We start from the raw sequence: 21221 nt of genomic DNA, 5'->3' as shown, positions 1-21221 counted from the left end.
TACAATGACAATTAGAGTTTACTGGGTGCTAAGTGAAGAGAAGGGGAGAGAGGTACATATAAACTACACATTTAGGTAAATATAATGGCAGAATGTCTCGTGAAGATATAAGGCATGAGGTAGAGGAGAGAGGGAGAAATCAGGGAGGTTCAGGTGGCACTGGAATTGAATCTGAAAGATGAGTGTGATTTCTACACTTGGAGGTGAGAGGAACAGAGGAAAAGGAAGTTGAACTGGGGATGGAATTCCATGGCCAGACCACAGACACAGCCGAAGTGATTTTTCTTGCCTGGAATCACTGATGAAACAACTAGCAATGGAAGAAGGAGAGGATGGTTAAGAACTTTATGATCTGAATAATTTCTTTTTCTAGTCCAGAGAATTTGAAAAATGTGTTTGAAATATACTTAGGCTTTCTGCTCCTTATCAGTGGACAGATACGAGCTTTTGTAGGACTAATCAGCATACCTTTTTTACTTTGGAACCTCTCTGTACCATACCAAGGCTGTGATGCCTTAAAGGAATCCTTGTGGCCAATGTTATCTCCTAGAAATTACATTCATTTTCATTTAATATCAGAATGTTTAAGCAATAATAAAATAAATGAGGTCAAGAGAGGTGATCATAGAAGGAAAGATTTTGTTATGAGGGAGCAAAACAAGAGATACAGCAAAAGAATAGATCCCTTAATATATCAGGAAGGAAATATTAGCTTGTTTCCTTCCTTTCTATTTACTTAATAAAGTGAGAAGATAATAGAGGAGAAAAAGGAAATGTAAATATATCGGGTTGGTGGATTGTAACCAGAGGAGGATACTAAGGAGTGCCAGGAATCTTGATGGGCATAGTCACGGAGAAGGCGCAACCGTAACTTGGATTCAGATGATTATTTTCACTCAGAAATGGAAGCATTTACCTAAATTTACCAGATATAAGAAATGTAGTTACCAGATAGAGGAAAGTGTGTGCAAAAATGGCTGCAATTTTTCATGCATCCAACATCCACTCCCCTTTGCAAAGGACCTTTGTACCTTCTCCCATCAAGGGATGAAATCTATTCTTCCACCCTTGAAACCCAGATTGCCTTTATAAATTACTTTGCAAATAGAACGCTGCAAAAGTGACAAGATGCCATTTCTTTTTTTTTTTTAAAAAAGGATTTTTTAAAATAAATTTATTTGACTGCATTGGGTCTTAGTTGCAGCACACGGGATCTTCCTTGTGGTACATGAACTCTCCAGTTGTGGTGCTTGGGCTTAGTTGCTTCAGGGATTTGGGATCTTAGTTCCCTGACCAGGGATTGAACCCATGTTTCCTGCACTGCATGGTGGATTCTTAACCACTGGACCACCAAGGAAGTCCCTAACAAGGTACCATTTCTTGTGCACTTCCTCTCACCTTCTTGAAACACTGCCCAACCACCATATGGACAAGCCCAGGCTAACTTACGTGGAGAATGAAAGACCATGTGGACTAGAGTCGAGTTAGTCAAGTTGTCCTTATCTAGAGATGTGACAGTGTCCAGCCACAATCAGCAAAGCCTATAAGTGACTGCTGATACAGAACGACACCCAGCCAAGATTAGAGAATCACCCAGCTGAGCCCAGCCTAAACTGCCAATCTGCAGCATTTCAAGCTAAATAAGTAGTGCAAGCAAAACAAAATATGTCTGCAGACTGAATCCAGCTGTCAGGCTACCAATTTGTACCTATGTTCTGCTTTTGCATATTTTCCCTAAGCTGTCTAAAAACCTGGCTAGAATCTTGTTAGATGAACAGTTTGTCATTTTCTCTTTCTCTTAGGAAATTGTAACTTCATAGTCTATAGGTACCCTTCTTGTTTCCCCTCTCCCATTGCATCTGTTTTTCCTCTTCATTATCTAATCTGAGACTGTCTCTAGTTCCTGCACCCCAATGCTTACTCTAACGCAGAACTCATCTTCCATATCTGATCCTCTGCTGTGCATCTTCCCATCCACCTCTGAGGCTGAGATTTCAGAGACCCTAGATATCACCATTTTATAAATAACAGCTAAAATGGAAAGGTACATGAATGGATAAGGTTATCATCATTGGATTTCTTCTCTCAATAAATCTGAGAATCTCCTTTTGACGGGTGAGAGGGCACCAGTGAAATATATATCAGCTATGAAATTGTTCCTAATAACCACCTTAGGTAAAGTGGATGTTGCCATGCAGACTCAGACATTTCACCCTTGATCCTCTAGCCTCCTCTCTTCCTTATGTTTCTCCCTGGTTGTCCTGGCTATCACGTCCTTATTAGGTGTGAGTTTCCTCTATTTTTGTCCCCTTTCTAGTTTAGTATTATATCTATATTTATGTGTTCCTCTCAGTAAATCCTCCCTCCATACATTTTTTGTTTTGTAAAGAAGATTCCAATACCTGTGATGGAAGAGGTTGTAAATGCAGGCACGTACGTGTGCACAATAAAATAAAGTCCTAGATCTAGGTGTCCCCTCATTAGCTTTCTGGACAGTGTTTCTGCAGAGAATTACAGTTTATGTTGAATCTGAGAGTGAGTGCACTTGTGTTCCGAAGCTCGTGTCACTGTAGATTTGTAGGACGAACCATTCAAAATTCTAGTTTTGTTTCAAAGGCACATTGCCTTCGCGTGGGATTATTATCTTTTCTTTCATGGCTGGTTAAAGTAAAATTCAGATTGTAGTTGAAGAAATATTATGATTGTGTTAGCTGATTAGTTATATATTTAGACGACTGAAATTAGAAATTATGTGACAACAATCCTGATTCTCATTAATTGGGCAGACCTGTTCCCAGGATACATTTGAAGGGATGTCATGATGGCAGGTGACAACTCATTCTGTGTTACTCACTCTTTATTATTCATGTTTTGATCTTTATTAACAAAAAGTTGGTTCCACATTTTCATGCTAAAATGATTGGCTTATTCACCACCCCACCCCCAAACCTCGAGCCTTTGCATTTTTTTTTAATTTATTTTTTTTATTCTTTTTTTTTTCTTAATTAAAAAAATTTCAGGTATACACATGCTCCCCATCCTGAACCCTCCTCCCTCCTTTGCATTTTTGAGTTTTGTTCTTTCAAAAAAAAAAAAAAAACTTTCCATTTTAATTCCATGAGACTGATGACATAGAATTGCTGGCAGCATGCAATGGAGGCTCTCCCCGCAGTGCTCTCCAAAGACGCTATCTCTGTCGTTGGTGTCTAACTCGCTCTTCCTGAGCTCAGAAGCTCTTCTTGTCTCACAATGGAGGAAAAGCACCATGATCCTGGACCAGGTCAGAAAGGGGAGATCTAAACATTAGATTCTAGGAAAGCTCAGATGAGCGTTTGCAATGTGGTTTTAAAGACAGCAACCCTCTTCTTTTAAGTTAGGTCTTAGAGGAAAATAGAATACACTGCACTACATCCAGATATGGCTGGCAAAGGGCCCTGGAGGCAGGTGAATATAGGAAGCCTGGGGCTGTGAAACGGGATCTGGAATTGTGTTGGAGCTTATGCTGTTTCGGGTGAGGAGAGAGGCAGGCTGACCCGAGTATGAGATGGAACGCAGGTTCTCATATATTACGTTCCAAACCTCTCCTCTTAGCGGGACCAGCCCTGTTTCAGCAGTTATGGGGAAGTGGGAGAGTTACTTGGGCTGTGTGCTTTATTGACTGGAGACCAAATGGGGCCACAGATGTCATAATCTCCCTATTATCACTTTGTTGAGCACTTCTTGGCCTCCCTTCATTATTTTGCTCCCCATTAGCAGTTAGAAGTAGCTGCTTTATAGGAGCTGAACATTGTTGAGGCCCTTTGGCAGTGCTTCTGCATGTGGGGAGCCAGTGGGAGGACGAGCAGGAACACAGCCCCTGTGTTTCCAAAGTCACGCGGATGCTCTCTTCACCTCTCACTTCTGTGCTCCAGGGACATTTCTTTCCCATAAGAGAAAAACAGCTATCTCAGTCCTTTTTTATTCCCCAGGCCAGAAGGGAAAGGCATTAACACTGGAGTGTGGAAGGCAGGTGAGGGCCTTATGTCCCGACAGGGGAGGTTTTCACAGATCATGTACAGCCCTTCAGGGAACAAATGCCACCCAGGATGGCTCCCCGCCAGGTGCCTGTGCATTGCAGCTCCAGCTGACCCCGCCAAGTCAGGCAGGCCATCTATTTTATACTCTGAACGTTCATACTCTGAGCCCAGCTTCAGAGGAGTCTCTTCTCTGAGACTTACCTAACCTGGGCTTAGAAAGTTGCTTTTTTTTTTCCCATCTTTAAATTGAATTTTATTTTATTTTTTTTACTGTACAATATTGTATTGGTTTTGCCATACATCAACGTGCATCCGCCACGGGTGTACACGAGGAAGCCATACCTGGTACATAAGGCACAATATTCAAAATAGGTGTTTCTGACAGATCGCTGTGGTACCTTGGATAATTGTGGTACATGATCCCTTCTACTCTTTATGATGTTATAGGTTTGAGTTCTTTGGGCATGAATGAGAGTGAATTTAGTTTTGTTTCCTATACTCATTGCTAATAATGCAGGTTGTATGTATTTGTATGGTGGCACTAGTGCTAAAGAATCCACCTACAATGAAGGAAATGTGGCTTCAATCCCTGGGTTGAGAAGATCCCCTGGAGGAGGCCATGGTAACACATTCCAGTGTTCTTGCCTGAAGAATACCATGGACAGAGGAGCCTGGAGGGTTATACAGTCCATGGCCACAGAGAGTTGGACACGACTAAGTGGTAGTAGCAGTAGCAAACAGATTCCATGGAATGCAGGGCCTAATACAGTGCCTGGCTCACAGTCAAGGCTCAAAATAACTCACTGTTGAATAGCTAAGTGTATGAGCTTGACTATGCCACGTACTGCTGGATAAGCCTCAGTTTCTTTTGTGTTATGGGCCTGGATCATCATAGTAACTCTGTATGACTCCCCTGAATAGTTAAATGAGATTATGAATATAAACCTCCTAATTGTAATAGTTAGTTATTTAAAGTGTTGTTTGTTTTTTCCCTTTAATCCCTCTCTTCCTTCCTCCTGGCTATAAGCTGCTCAGGGGATAATGGGTGCAAGTGTTCCAAAGCATCTACACACGTACACCCCAGTTTTATTGTTGTCTGGTGGGTGGGTCCTGGTGGACAAGTGTAGAAGCGCACTGGCTACACGTAAGGCCCATTTGAGAGACTTCCCATTATCCCACCAGGCAAATGAGCCTGGAAAGCTTCGTGAAGTCTGCCTAATGGTGCTTTTGTCAGAGTCCTGGGAGAAAGACAGGGAAAACTCAGCAGGCATGCACGATGTTTGGGAATTTCACCGGAGAGCCTTAGCTGCGTGTGCCACCTGTGTTGCTAGCGATATTGTCTTTTCAAATGATTGACCAGCCACCCTGAGCATCCAGGACTGGGGAAATTTGGCTTTTATCCTCTCTAGATATCATGCCCTGCTGGAGACAAGCCTACATACACATGCAGAACAAGCAAGTTTGAACAGAGTTTCATTTTCAAAAGCTCTTGGAAAAAGAGTATGCCTTTTGGTCTCTTTTCCACCAGCATGTTATAGACTGTTGAGGGTGAGGAAGTATATGTGTGTGTCTGTGGAGAATAAAGAGAGAAGGAAGGAGAAAGCTTCGTTCCAGGGAGAAAGAAGGAGAAAATTCCAGTCAGAGGCTGGAGATGGTAGGACAGGAAAGAAGAGGGATGGGAAAGCTAGCTGAGAGCCTGAGGTGCCTGGAGACTGAAAAATGAAAATGGCCCTGCTTCTATAAAAGGAGGTTCTTTCCTGGTAGCTCAGATGGTAAAGAATCTGCCTGCAATGCAGGAGACCGGGGTTCAGTCCCTGGATTGGGAAGATCCCCTGGAGGAGGGCATGGCAACCCACTCCAGCATTCTTGCCTGGAGAATTCCATGGACAGAGGAGCCTGGCAGGCTACAGTTCACTGGGTTGCAAAGGGTCGGACACGACAGAGCGACCAACACTTTCACTTTCTATAAAAGGAGCCAAGAATAGGACTCAGAGAAGGAGAGAGTGATGGTAGACCCAGGAACAGCAGGAGAGGAGAGCGAAAGGCATGGTGACTGCACACAGCGGGGGTACATCGCAGCCTCCTGGGGGAGACTAGCGGGTGTCAGAAACAGAGAACGTCCTCTGCAGGGGGAGGGGGTGAGTGTGAGACATACGGCAGATGCACACAGCGGGGAGCAGAGAGGCATCACAGAGCCGGGCAAGCAGAGAAATTAGGGATGGAAAAGACCTGTTAGGTCACTCCTGCTTGCTACTGCTGCTGGTGCTTCTTGAGTTCTTTGTCTCGCAGCTATTTTCAAATGTCTTCCGGATTACTACACCTACTCCTTCCCCTCCAACGCTTTGCCAGAGGATAAGATTTTTTTCCATAACACCGAGTTTCTGAATATACATAGAGAATACATAAAGAAGGATGGGAAGGAAGATGAAAGAGAGCGAGGCCCTGAATGCAGAAGCACACACCTGTTTGGTGCTCATTAGGCTGCCGCCTCTCCCACGGGGGCCGTCTACAAAGATAAGGATGCACAGAGTTCCAAATGTTATTTAGATAACTGTTTGGGTCTTGCTTTGGGGGGGACAAGAGAAGGTGAGTTTTAAGGGATAAGTGGTAGAGCATCAAGTGGGATGTGGAGCCAGGGCCAAGAGGGAAGGACAGGAAGGGCAGGAGGAGAGGAAGCCTTCTTCCTTCTGGAGGTGGAAGTACGTTGTGGGCATATATGGGGAGGAGGAAGGGTGCCAAGGGGCAAGAGAGAATATAAAGATTTATTCTGTCATCTGCTTTGAGAATATAGAGACCACGAGCCATGGTCAGGAACATTTTACAACTAGTACAGTGGTTCCCAGGCTTCCTTGGTGGCTCAGTCAGTAAAGAATTGCTTGCAATACAGGAGACCCAGGTTTGGTCCCTGGGTTGGGAAGATCCCCTGCAAGAAGCCATGGCAGCCCACTCCAGTATTCTAGCCCGGAGAATCCCGAGGACAGAGGAGTCTGGTGGGCTAGTCAATGGGGTGGCCAAGAGTTGGACATGACCGAAGCGACTGAGTATGCAGGCGCACCGTGATAGTAGGTGCTCAGTAAAGTCCTCAGGACCTATGCGATCTGGGCCCTGCCTGCCTTTTCTGTTTCTTCCAATTCTCCCTCCTGCTCCCTCAATCTGCTTCAGGCACACTGTCTTTGGTTCCTTCCTGCTTCTGGCTTTGGCTCTCTGTCTGGAACATGCGTCTCCTGGCTCTGGGCATTGCTGGCTGTGTCTCAGCATTTAGATTTTACTTATACATATTATATCTCTCCCAACTAGAGTGAAGCTTCTGGAGGATAAGGATTTTGTCTATCTTGTTTTCCATTTTATCCCACAGTGTGTGTGTGTTCAGTACAGTGCCTGGAGCATATAACAGTCCCTCAACAAATTTCTGGAGCTTTTGAATGAGTGATGGATGATTGAATAACTTTTCAGACAGTGTAGAAATGAAACTGCCATGCAGTATTTGGGAGACTTTTTTTTAAGCAACTTTTTTTGCCTGCAATGCAGGGCTTATGGGATCTTAGTCCCTGACCAGGGATCAAATCCAAGTCCTTAGCAGTGAAAGTGCAGAGTCCTGACCAGTGGTTGTTGTTCAGTCACTCAGTTGTGTACAACTCTTTGAGACCCTGTGGACCACAGTACGCCAGACCTCTCTGTCCTTCACTGTCTCCTGGAGTTTGCTCAAAGTCATGTCCAATGAGTCAGTGATGCCATCCAACCATCTCATCCTCTGTCACCCCCTTCTCCTCCTGCCTTCAATCTTTCCCAGCATCGGGGTCTTTTCCAGTGAGTTGGCTCTTTGCACCAAGTGGCTAAAGTATTAGAGCTTCAGCTTCAGCATCAGTCCCTCCAATAAATATTCAGGGTTGATTTCCTTTAGGATTGACTAAAGGTTGATTTCCTTTAGATTTTTTGGATCAGACTATTTCTGCTTGAATATAATATGACTAGAGTGAATCCAAGGGGTATGGTAACATCTCTTACCTTTTTCTTTTCCCCAACATCATCTCTCTCTAAAGTACATGTGTTGTTCCAGCACTGCTCTTTTAAAGGAATTGCTAAGCCCTTCCTATTCTAGAAGCATTCTGGGGGGTTGGCATTTGCACTGTTTTTCACCCTACATAGTAGTGATGTGAACATAATTCATGGATTCATCCTACCCCTTTCCAATTAGTGAGATGGGAAATCCTTTCCTCCTCTGGGTGGATTTAGACATTTGACATGGCTGGTGCCTCTTTTTGAATAGACATTGGTAGGTGATCCTTCACGTTACTGAGGAGGGCATTGTCACAAGTCTTTATTTTTTCATTCTACTTTTATCATTGGGTTATTGAGTCTAATGTAGGTATAGGTGCAGATGATATGAATAGACTTCCTCATTTTACAGAGAAAGTGACTTGAGAAAGGGCCAGGCACAGTACTGTCATAGGTTTCACCAGCACCATACAAGTAAGATTTTATTGTTATATGTACTCTTAAATGGCAACCCGTTTGTGTTCTTGCCTGGAGAATCCCAGGGACGGGGGAACCTGGTGGGCTGCCGTCTATGGGGTCACACAGAGTCAGACATGACTGAAGCGACTTAGCAGCAGCAGTACTCTTAAACGAGAGTAGGGGGATGCTCAGAGTTGGTGATGGTTCAAGCCAGTGAGCTTATACATGGCATAATGAGAATTCAACCTCAGGTCTTCTTCTGACTCAAAAAGCAAGACCCAGAGACACAGGTTGTGAAGACATCAACATTCATGTAGTGCTGGAAGTCATGGGAGTGGAAGACTTGATCAGGTAAATTATGTAGCATGGGAGAGAGAATGGGAGCTGGGAAGGAATCCAGTACATGTTGGCATTTAACATTCCTCTGTCCAGGCAGAGGAAGGTGAGCCTGAGAAAAGGTAGCTAAGAAGAAGCAAGAGACAGCCTGGGGAGAGAAAAGAGCATGGTGTCAGAAGCCCAGGGAAGAAAGTTTCAAAAGGATAAGAATGATCCAGAAGGCCTAATACTGTGAGAAATAGGATCAAAGGCATCCTGGTGGACAGTGTCCTAAGGGTTTGACAACATGAGAGTAAGGATATGTGTGATGACCTTGTAGGTAATTAGTTGAGTAGCCAGATTTCAGTGAGTTGACATGAGAATGTGAGGTGTGAAATGAAACAGAGTGAATGCAGTTTAATGTTTGGCTGAAGAGGATAAGGGGGAGATCAACATAGGCTTGAGGTCAACATAGGCTGTGTTTGTTTGTTTTTAAGATATGAAAGAATGACTTTAAGTTTGAATTGACATGGCTGGTGCCTCTTTTTGAATAGACAACGGCAGGTGATCCTTCACATTACTGAGGAGGGCATTGTCACAAGTCTTTATTTTTTCATTCTACTTTTATCATTGGGTTATTGAGTCTAATGTATTGAGTCTAATGACTTTAAGTTTGACTTTAAGTTAGGAAGCTTCCAGCAGACGAGAAGGTGAGGGTTTGAGAAAGAGAAGATCATCAAGGGCTCAGACCCCTGAGTTCAAGAGGGAATGAGTTTGCATTCCTCCAAGTTAATAGGAATAGGGAGAGATTTAGAACCTAGGAAATAAAAATGCAAGCCTGATATTAAAAATCACCCATCTGTTTCCCAGAAAGTCAAATAATTCACATACAGATAAATCTCTCCTGTAGAGAGATAACCTCTCCATCTTTTTTTTTTTTCCTTTGTAGCATTTATAACTTTTATTTGCTTACCTTTGTTTGATTATTTTTGTTTCTGTTCTTTAGTGGAAATGCAGGATCCAGGGGCAGGGCCCCATGTCAGAATAATGGCCTGAATATTTAGGAAACTTCCCCCTTGAAACAATCCTATTTGAAAACTAGGGTGATATTAAGACATACCTAACATTAAGAAGTTTTAAATTCATGTTGATAACTAAGAAAAAATAGGCAATCTATTTTAAAAAAGTATGTGTGTGTGGACTTGAATTGCATTGAACAAGTAATAAACCTAAGGGCATATAAACAACAAAAAAGAATTCTCTCTTGAGCATGTGGAGCTCTTGAATCAAGCTCTTGACCCCTGCCTCTCAGCTTGAAAATTTTCAAATTGGAAACTGTTCATACTAATTTGAAATAGGTAGAAGGTCCCGGATGGGATTCTTGAAGTGGAAACTTTGCATGTTCTTCTCTCTCTCCTTTCTCTGTTTTCTCATCTCTCACTAGCTTACCCCCACTCAGAGACTGAACTTGGCACTGCCTGGTAGAAGCCTGGAGCACGCACCTGCTCTTCACGTGTTTGTTGGTGTGATTCAGAGGGCTGACATCTGCCCCTCAGCTACCGGAGCATGTCCAGGAAGCCGGATCTTTCCCTTGAGAGAAACTTTTTGTTTTACTGATCACCAACTGATCCTTGAAACCAAATAAGATGAAAGGTTGGGTTGTTTTTTTTCCCCCCAGTCTCACAAAGAGATGGGTGCCTTGGGACCGTGTGAGGAGTGTAGTGAGGGAGAGGGCAGCTTGCATGTAGCAGAGCACCAGTTTCCAGTTTATAATCAGGGAACACTATCAGACAGTAGCATATTCACAGCCTTGAAGGGAGTCAAGGCTTGATTTAAATTCTGTTCTGCTACATGTAGGCTGGTGACCTTGGCCTGAACCCGAGCACTGGCTTCCTCTTATGGAAAGTAGAGGTTTTTAGGCTTTCATAGCGCTGTGAGGATTAAATGGGATCATCCATGCAGATTTCCTAGAAGAGCTTCAACAAAGGTGAGGACTCTCCATAGGCTCATTGTATTTTGTACTCTAGATTACTCTGCTCCCCCAGTTCTGTTTTGAGTGAACAACACTATTAAATAGGTCTTTTTTCAAGTACAGTTATCCCTCCATAACCACAGTTTCTTCACCCATTCATTCAACCAATCGCAGATCAAAAATATTCAGAAAAAATTCCAGAATATTTCAAAAAACAAAACTTAAATCTGCTACAGATTGACAACTATTTACATAGCCCTTTTATTGTTTTTTTCAATATTTGTATAGCATTTACCTGATCTGTTGCATTTACCTTGCTGTTTTGGTTGTTTAGTCATGTCCAGTTCTTTTGTGACCCCATGGACTGTAGCCCACCAGGCTCCTCTGTCCATTGGATTTCCCAGGCAAGAATGCTAGGCTGGGTTGCCATTTCTTCCTCCAGGGGATCTTCCCTGTACTAAGTATCATGCTGCTGCTGCTGCTGCTTCAGTTGTGTCCAACTCTGTGAGACCCCAGAGACGGCAGCCCACCAGGCTCACTCATCCCTGGGATTCTCCAGGCAAGAACACTGGAGTGGGTTGCCATTTCCTTCGCCAATGCATGAAAGTGAAAAGTGAAAGTGAAGTCACTCAGTTGTATCCAACTCTTAGCGACCCCATGGACTTCAGCCTACCAGGCTCCTCCGTCCATGGGATTTTCCAGGCAAGAGTACTGAAGTGGGGTGCCATTGCCTTCTCCAACTAAGTATCATAAGAGATGATTTAAAGCATACAGGAGATATACATATATCCCCCCCTTTTATGGTTGATTCATGTTGAGGTTTGACAGAAAACAACAAAATTCTATAAAGCAATTATCCTTCAATTAAAAAATAAATTTTTAAAAAATTTTATGGGTTGATGTGCATAGATTATATGCAATACTATGCCGTTTTGTATAAGGGACTTGAGTACCTGTGAATTTTGGTATCTGTGGGGGATCCTGGAACCATTCCCCCATGGATACCAAGATATGACTGTAATGAGGAACTGAGGTGAGGAAAATCAAAGCAGAATTTGGAGGTGGGGGCAGAAGATGGATTCAGTTTGGAGCGTATTAATCTTAAAATGCCTTTTTGACTTTCAAGAAAGGAGCTATCAATCAAAACTTCTGGAGAGATGTCAGTCTGAAAGTTATTAACATGCCAGTGGCAGTCTATATAATATACATACATATATATATGCTTATATATATATATATATATATATATATATATATATATATATAGTGTATATAGTTGGTGGGAGTGAAAGAAACTCCTTGAACCCAAAGGGTACCATTAGGCCAGCCAATCTGAGAATGAGGTGCTCTAGGAGGCTAAGATAAGTGGTGCAGGGAACCACATATACCAAAGGAAGAAGAAATTTAAAATAGCAGTGTCATCACCACGCCAGATGCAGCAGAGTAGTTCAGTAAGATGGTAGAAAGTGTCCCTTAAAGATGTTAAAATATGGAGCTCATGGGTGAACGTGATGGCAGCGTTTCCAATGAAGCAGGGAGGACAGAAGCGAGAGCGCTGTGGGCGAAATGGAAAGTGAGGAAGTGGAGACAGGGCATGTCAACTACTCTCCCAACAAAGAGGGTTGCACCTGGAGGAGGATGCAGCGTCATGGTGAATGTCATATGGTGGAAGGCAGAGGCCTGAATGTGTTCATAATCAGAGAGGAAGGAGATTTGAAGACGCTTAAGACCTAAGAAAAGGAGAGGAATTTTCAAAGAAACTGAGGGAGTTGGGAGGGTGTTGGATTAGGAGCATAGGAGATGGAGTTGGTCTTACACACAGCCTAAGCATACCTTGTGCTCTGGGATTGGAGGACAGGGGATAAGGATGGGTGTGCAGGCAGGGGGATTTGACATGGGAAAGGATGGTTGGTTGATGAAGCTCACTGCTAAGAGTACTGATGGATTTATTTTTTATTTATCCATCTGGAAGTGGTTGGGGGTTCCCAGGTGGCTCAGTAGTAAATAATCCATCTGCCAAGCAGGAGACACACTTCGATCTCTGGGTTGGGAAGATCCCCTGGAGAAGGCAATGGCACCCACTCCAGTATTCTTGCCTGGGAAATCCCATGGACAGAGGAGACTGGTGGGCTACAGTCCGTGGGGTCCCAAAGAGTCCGACAGAACTTAGCAACTGAGCATGCACAAGAGATGTGGTGACATTTTGGAATGATTATTGAAACATTTTAAGATTTTTAGGGATTTTGAAATTAATAAGGAACTTGCTTAGCTCTAGACTATTTGCTCCCTGGTGGCTTCCCTGGTGGTTCAGACAGTAAAGCGTCTGCCTGCAATGCGGGAGACCCGGGTTCGACCCCTGGGTCAGGAAGATCACCTGGAGAAGGGAATGGCAACCCACTCCAGTGCTCTTGCCTAGAAGATCCCATGGAGGGAGGAACCTGGTGGGCTACAGTCCATGGGGTCGAAAAGAGTCGGACATGACTGAGCGACTTCACTTTCACTTTCAGACCATTTGTTCACATAGCGTTTGTTCTCCAAGTATGTGAAAGGCATCCACATGTCTAGGTCCCATCCATGCTATGGCTCAGGCTTCTGAGCTACGGCCTCTACATTCTTTACATTTTTTTTTTTTTGGTGGCCAACCTTAAGCATTTAGGAATGTCAAGAACAGCGACTTTGTGAGATCCTTCTAGAGACTGAGTCAGTGATGGAAATCACATAGTCCCATTCCTCATGGAGCTTTCAGTCTGGTGAGGGTAAAAACAAGCTGAATATAAATTACAAGTGATGGTTAGACTTATGAAAGTAAAACACAGGGCATGATGACAGGGGATCATAGGAGTCCCATACAGGGCTGCACAGTTAGGAAAGAGTTCCTCCACAAGGAAGAGACATCTAACTGGAGAACTGAAGGGGGGTGTCTAGCAAGTCACTCGATGGCGGGAGAACTGCTTGGTGGAGATAAGGGGAAAGCTTTCCAGGCAGAGAGAGCAATGTGAGCAGTTGTGCAAAGGGAACAGAGAGCATGATGCTCTTTTTCAAAGGAGAACGGTCATTTGAGTAAAAGACGTGAAGAGAAACAGGCAGACAACTGATAGAGAGAGAGAAACATGGCCAGGCTGCACGGAGCCCAATTAGCTATATTAATATTTCTGGACCTTACAAAGAGCACAGTGAGACATCATCAAAGAGGTTTAAGCTGTGTGGGGGGATAGAAGAAGGGAAACGTGATCAGATTTTCTATTTAAACAAGCTACTTCTTATAGCTTTGTGAATCATGGAAGGGAACCAAGAGTGGAAGGAGAAGCAGGTGACACTGTAATTGTCCCAGGGAGAGAGGATGGAAGTTCAGATGAGGGTGGTGACAAGGGCTGTGGAGAAGAGAGGACTGATTCAGATCTCTTTCTGGAGGTGGGATTAGCTGACTTAGACATGTAAGAGACAGAGTGCTTTCCCATGGTTCTTGTCCACTGCATTCAGGTGACTTAAGTCCCCAGTTCTCTGTTTTTCCACAGCATTCTCTATCAGTCTTCAGGAAAGTGCCTGAAGATTTTAACTAAGATTGATTTAGACAAGCCAAGTCCCGAGTCACGTTATTCTGATTCTTTGTGATCTCCAGTTATTTCATTGTTCTGTGGCTAGTCATTTAGTCACCCAAGCCTTAATGTCTTATCTGCAAAGACAGAAATTCCTGGATGGAAATTTTGGAGTTCTATTGAGGGTGAATTAAGAGGACATGGTAAAGTTGTGTTTGAGGAAGTTAAATCCTGAAGTCAGTACTTAGGGTCACCTATGAAGCATATAGAGCCAATCTTCTGGTTAAAAGAAAGTCAAGGGACAGTAGAACAAATTAATTAGTGTTCAGTAACAATTATATAAATTCAGCACATGGGATCTCCTATCAGACATTGAGCCTCGTCTCTTAAACAGTTGGTATCATTGAAAAAAAAAGTGAAGAGATGTATCAGTTAAATGTGGTGTATCAAACTTGATTAGACCATGATCTGAAAAAAAAAAAAAAAAAAAAAACTAGCTCTAAAAATTGTAGTAAGGACAATTGAGGAAATATGAATACAGATCACGTGGATTATATTTAAGGAGTTATTGTTACTTTCATCAGATGTGGGGCTTCCCTGGTAGCTCAGCTGGTAAAGAATCTACCTTCAATGCAGAAGACCCTGATTCAATTCCTGGGTCGGGAAGATCCACTGGAGAAGGGATAGGCTACCCATTCCAGTATTCTTGGGCTTTCCTGGTGGTTCAGCTGGTAAAGAATCTACTTGCAATGTGGGAGACCTGGCTTTGATCCCTGGGTAGGGAAGATCCCCTGGAGAAGGGAAAGGCTATGCACTCCAGTATTCTGGCCTGGAGAATTCCATGGACTATATAGTCCATGGGGTCACAAAGAGTCAGACATGACTGAGCAACTTTCACTTTTATCAGGTGTGAGAGTTGGATCATGGTTCACGTCTTGTTTCAGGAGCTGTATTTCAAAGGGGTGAAGTGGTATGATGTCTGTAACTTTTAATGGTTATATAAAAATAAGGGTGTAGAAATGGACAAGAGATTGAGAGATGAAGCTTCAAATATGGCAAAATAAGAACACTTGCTGTAGAAATTGGACAGATGTATTTTTATTGTCCTATTATTTCAACTTTTTATTTGAAGTTAAATTCTTTATTTTTGGTTGTACAGCATGCATGGCTTGTGGCATCTTAGTTCTCTGACCAGGTATCGAACCTGGGCCCATGGAAGTGGAAGCGCAGAGTCTTAACTACTAGACTGCCAGGGAATTCCTCCAACTTCTTTACATCCTTGGAAACTTCAGGTTGAAAGATAAGCACAAAAGGCAAAAATTGAGTATGAACAGCATTGCCAGATGAGTAAGTTGGTTTCTGTTTAGGCTTCGTATTGTATGAAAACACATGTATCTGAAAATACTGGATTCATCCTTGGCTAGGAAGGGGCTGACACTCGACAAGGTCCTTGGGGACCTGAACCTTAAGGCCCAGCAGCCCTGGGCGTCCCACACGACCCGTGTAGGCTGACGTCCACCCACCATGGTGGCGGGCAGAAGTACTTGTATGAGGCAAACTGCTAATTTCTCTCTTTGTATAATAATTTGTTTTGCCCAGCTGGTATAGTTGACCCTACTATGAATTCAGTACTTACAAAATGCAACTACAGTGTGATTTATTTTTGGAAACTGCTCAGCACTGTGTATACATAACGTGGCAAACACTATTTTAATATTGTAACCCTTCGTCATTCCAGATCAAAGAGCCCCTGTCTTTGTATTCTGTTTCCACTGACCTTCTACCCTCTGCCATCAGCATCTACTTCACATTCTAGCTCTTCTTTCCTTAGAAACCATGAAGGAAGGTGAAATCTTAACCATGTGTTTGATTTCTAGATCAGGTTGTTACAGGTTAATAGTTGTGAGTTTCCTGAGGAGGGTTGGATTGGGGGATAGGGGTTAGGGGAGCTGAAATTTTGAGAGGTTGTCTTTGAGAAAAATAATTCAAAATTACAAATACAAAAATGTATATGAAAGTGAATATCTATTTAGAATAAAAAAAAGGAAACTGCAACAAACTAAAGTTTTTTTTTTTAATCTAAGTTCATAGACATCATAAGCTCCATAAAATTAATAACTTAAAAAACCCTAACTTCCTTACACATACCTATAGTACTTTTCCCCCAACATTTTTTGTTTTTAATATGACCACAACTTTACAAAATCATTTTCTATGGAAAAGATAAAAAGACAATCCTATTCTTCCTCTAGCACTCATTATTGAAAGGTATGAAAAGTTTCTTTCATCTTAAAAGTTTGTTATTGGTAATGTCAGATATGTTATTGAATTATTGTTGAGTGTAGAAAAGCCTCTATGAAGTTTCTTGCAGAGATGGACTGTAAGACTTCAGGCCATTTCAAGTTTTTCATGTGCAGTGACTAATCACAAATTCTCTTCGAATTGACAGCATTCATTAACCAGTTTTTCATCAATGTTACGATGAGTTTTTTGTCAGCACTGAAATTTCATGTCACCTGGGTGAGTCAGTGTATAAGCAGTAGGAATATTTCTGCAAGCCATTCCTGTACTAGCACAGCTAGCAATAACTCAAATATACACAGGCATGACACATAAATATATGCTACTAAACCAGAACTACATGTATCCTCAACTCCACTTCCCCTTCCTGCAAAAGTCACTAACCACTCTGATACCACCAAGCACAGGGAGAAGTGTGATGGGAAAGGAAAGAGATAACAGTGATAAAACTATATGATTTTTGCAGATTTTATAAAAAATATATGAAGTTGTCAACACATTGCTATTAGAAAGGATCTGTGAACACGGTGAGTCAGTGGTAAAGTTGGTTGTGACTTAGCAACTGAGCATGCATTCGCGCACATGAATGTGAAGGCCCTGAAATTTAACTCATTAGCTTTCTGATACGTCTTACTATGCTTAAGACAAGTTTTTCTCCATTTCACATAAACTTATACCATCAAGTAAAGTTTTCTGCTTACAATGGGCTCCTAATAGTTGTTAAAGCTGATTTTAGAGAGAATGGTTTATGTAGTATTGGATGTGTCATTTAAAAACTTCAATAAATTAGGTCATGAAGAAAATATTTTTCAAATATGATTATTCCAACTTCTCTGTATATAACGTATATCTCCAAGAATCCTTTGGTGCTGTAGTTTTCAAGCTTGGCTTCACACTAGATTCTCTTGAGATATTTTTAGAAAAATATCAATGGGAGTAACATGGACAATGGTACTTTTTAAAAAAAGCTCTCCAGGTGATTCTAATGTTCACCTAGAAATTGCTGTCTAGCTGATTCTAATGGTTGAAATTCCTTTTTTACATTTTTTCTTTTATTTTTTGCTTAAATGTCAAAATATTATTCTAGTTCTCCCAAGATTCTTTGGAATGAAATATAAGGGTATGATATTCGGGAAATGAGTTAACCCATGCTTAGTAGTATAGGCATTATGTAAAATATATCTTTGCTAGAAAGGAACTCTTCTGGTAAAAATTCCTGTTTATGTAGAATGCTGTACCACAGTGGTGTGCTGACAGGATGAGATATGAACCAGATGATGTGAACAGCTCCTAATTAAAAATAAAATTAATTTTCTACTGAGCATCCTCTGTTGTACTTGAAGGCAAATGCAATTTTTTTGCTATAATAAAAGGTGCCTTGAAGGGGTCAGCTGCAAGGATATTTCAAACAGAAAAGTGTCCGGCATAATAAATCCATTCCAGCTCATCAGACACCCACGCTTTCTCACCCTGGCTCAGGTCACCTATGGAGCCAGGCCGAGCAACCAGCTGGCTGCAGCTCTCTCATCTCCTATCAGAGTGGATTGTGCATTACAAATGATTAATATCTGCTTGTTCACTCTGTCCACCTTGAATATATTGCTCTTATTTCTCCTAAGATGGCTAATTTGAATAATAAATAGAATAACATTTATGATGAAAGAAAATTAGAATTAAAAACATTTTTATAAACGAGATATTTAATGCTTTCAAGTTATTTAACTGTGCATGAATACAAGCTTAATCTCCATCTTTTCTTAAAGTTGTTTTTTTAACAAATTGAGAAAGTTCTACATGTCCGACTTTCCTAGTTATTTCACTCCAACCTTCAATGTTAATCAGTAAAAGCCTTTTTATATGTATTTAAAACTATGCACTATATGTACACAGTCCTCTTTAAGCTTGGAAAGTAATTTTTCCCTAATATAAAGAACTTACCCCAAAGGTGATACTGGCCCATAATGGCCTGATTTCATAGGCTTAGAGCTGAAGGGTTTGAAAGTGGTTTCCAGCCTCAGAAGGATTTATAACATGCTAGAAGGAAACAACAACATAAAGAATGTCAAACAGAAATAAATTCTATAGTAAAAAAAAGTAAGTGTTTGAACCTGCTCTATGCCAGAACCAAAACATTTCTTCCTGTTTGATCTTTCAGAACTCATAGGGCAAGGAGGTCTTAAAGTTGTAATGAAAGCATCTCCCATCAGATCCATATTTCTTACAGCAGGAAATAGGGCTGCCAGGTACGTTCTTAGCTGATGAAGAGGGAAAGGCTTCTCCATCCGAGGGAAGAAAGAAAAGCCAGAAGTACAACTGGATGCATCAACAGCAAGCATTCCGATAAGAGAAAGTGGGAGTAATTAAGTCAGTTGCAAGAAAGGATTTGGGAATAATAAGCTACCTTTAACTTCCTCTTTACTTAGAAGGGGAGATGACCTGGGTGAGAGGCTCTCAAGACCTCTCCAAGTGACCCGGAGAAATCTTCCTAAAACATGAAACCTAATCACCTCTGCCTAACCTCTACTTAAAACCCTACAATGTCTTTCCCTAACTTTCCAAATGAAGCACACAGAATGCGAGATTATTTTTAAAAATATAAGCCTTCTGCCTTCGCCTTCAATTTTATTTTCCCCTCTTTCTTTCTCAACACATTCAAATACTTGTAGACACACAGAGACACACATACACAGCATCGTGGTTCTTCAGGTTTCTCTGTTTCCACACATTCTGTTTGCTTTTTCTTGTTCACTTGACAAACTCCTCCTTCCCCATGAAAGCCTTGCTTAGGAGTTGTCTCTCTATGAGGTTTGCTCTGAACTCAAATTAATGATAATAATCTCAGTAATAATTATATCAGTAAGTCCTCTTCTAAAATTTTCTAAATTCCTCTGTAGCTGTACAATGCTGTTTTTCTACCTAGAGGATAAGTACCTTAGGGTGGGTACCATTTTGCTTCTCGAGTACATACTATGGACCAATATACAAAGGCACTCAATAATTGTTCTGTTACACAGAAGGGGCTAAAGTGTATTATTTCCATTCCCCCTCACTCGTTCTGTTCTCTCATGCTGGGTGAGCCCCCAGGATCACACACCTCTTTATACAAGTTCATTAGCTTATTCATAATTCCACTTGGATACAAATATAAGCATAACAACCCATATTTAACTCTTAAATTTCAACTGGGTATCTCTGTCATTGCTTTTATCATATTATTTCCCAAAAAGCATACCTAGAAAGATGATTATAAACTGTGGTGGGATAAATAAGGCCACAAATTCTTTACCACTCTTCGCATTGAGAGGAAGAGTAATTTTTCTCCCCTTGAGTGTGGGCTGGCCATATTGGAATTTTGACCACTAGAATATAAAAGAAGTTATATTCTGGAGTCGCTGAAACTGGATCATGCTTTGAAGCTTCTTCTTCACTTCTTTAGAACACTCCAAGAATCTTGAGCTGTCATGTAAGGAATCTGAAGGGCCCACATACAGGTGTTCTGAGTGACAGACCCAGTGGTGCCCTACTCTTCCAAGGGGCTGACATGTGAATTAATCCAGGATCTTCTAGACCATTTTATCTTCCATCTCAGTGAATACTATGGAGTGACCTCTGTGGACACAACATAGAACAGAAGAAACACCAAATGAGCACTGACTAATTTCTTGGCCTACAAGTTTATGCAACAACAATTACATAATTGCTATTTTAAGTCACTTAGTTTTGGCATGGTTTGTTATACAACAGTAGATAACTTGAACACAGCCACTTTCTCCCCACTTATGCTTAATTGCTCACCACCCTTATTGGCTGAGTCACATATAGAAGGATTCTTGCTCTGCATTCTTAAATTATAGGATAAATTTACTTCTATAGATCCCTTTTACCTAAGTTGAAGCCTATTTTTTTATTATTATTATTATTTTTTAAAATTTTATTTTATTTTTAAACTTTACAATATTGTATTAGTTTTGCCAAATATTGAAATGAATCTGCCACAGGTATACATGTGTTCCCCATCCTGAACCCTCCTTCCTCCTCCCTCCCCATTTTCTATTCTTTTCTCAAATAATGAACTCTCCATCTGACTCATTCGTTCTTTTAAACTTTTGATTGACTGGTTTGTTTGTTTGTTTATTATTGCTGAATCTTGTGGCATGAATAATCTTAGTTTCTTGACCAGGGATGAAACCCTCACTCCCTGCAGTGGACGTGCAGAGCCTTAACCACGGGACTAACAGGGAAGTCCAATCTGACTTTTTCTTTAAAATTTCCAGACATTTCTAGCTTTATTATTCCCTTCACTTTCTTCTACCCCACTAGACTCTCACCTCTCTTGTGTCATTATTATGGACATCAGTAATTCCCGAATCTCCTTGCTTTTCTCAAGATAGCTCCAAGTATAACCCAGCAACCAAACTGATAGTAAGTATTTAAATGGACAATTTAAAAAATGTTGGAGACTCTACATCCCTGGAGGATTTTAAGATAGGATATGTAATATGTTACCTATTGGATGGGTAGTTTAAATAGTCCTCATCCCAGAATTAGAGAACCAGGATTAGACAACCTTTAGTGATTCCTTTAAACTAGAAGATTCTATAATAGATTCAGATGCATAGAGCCAGA

The sequence above is a fragment of the Bos indicus x Bos taurus genome, chromosome 5 (assembly GCF_003369695.1).
Source record: "Bos indicus x Bos taurus breed Angus x Brahman F1 hybrid chromosome 5, Bos_hybrid_MaternalHap_v2.0, whole genome shotgun sequence".
Taxonomy (NCBI): domain Eukaryota; kingdom Metazoa; phylum Chordata; class Mammalia; order Artiodactyla; family Bovidae; genus Bos; species Bos indicus x Bos taurus.
Note: the sequence above shows the minus strand (reverse complement) of the source record.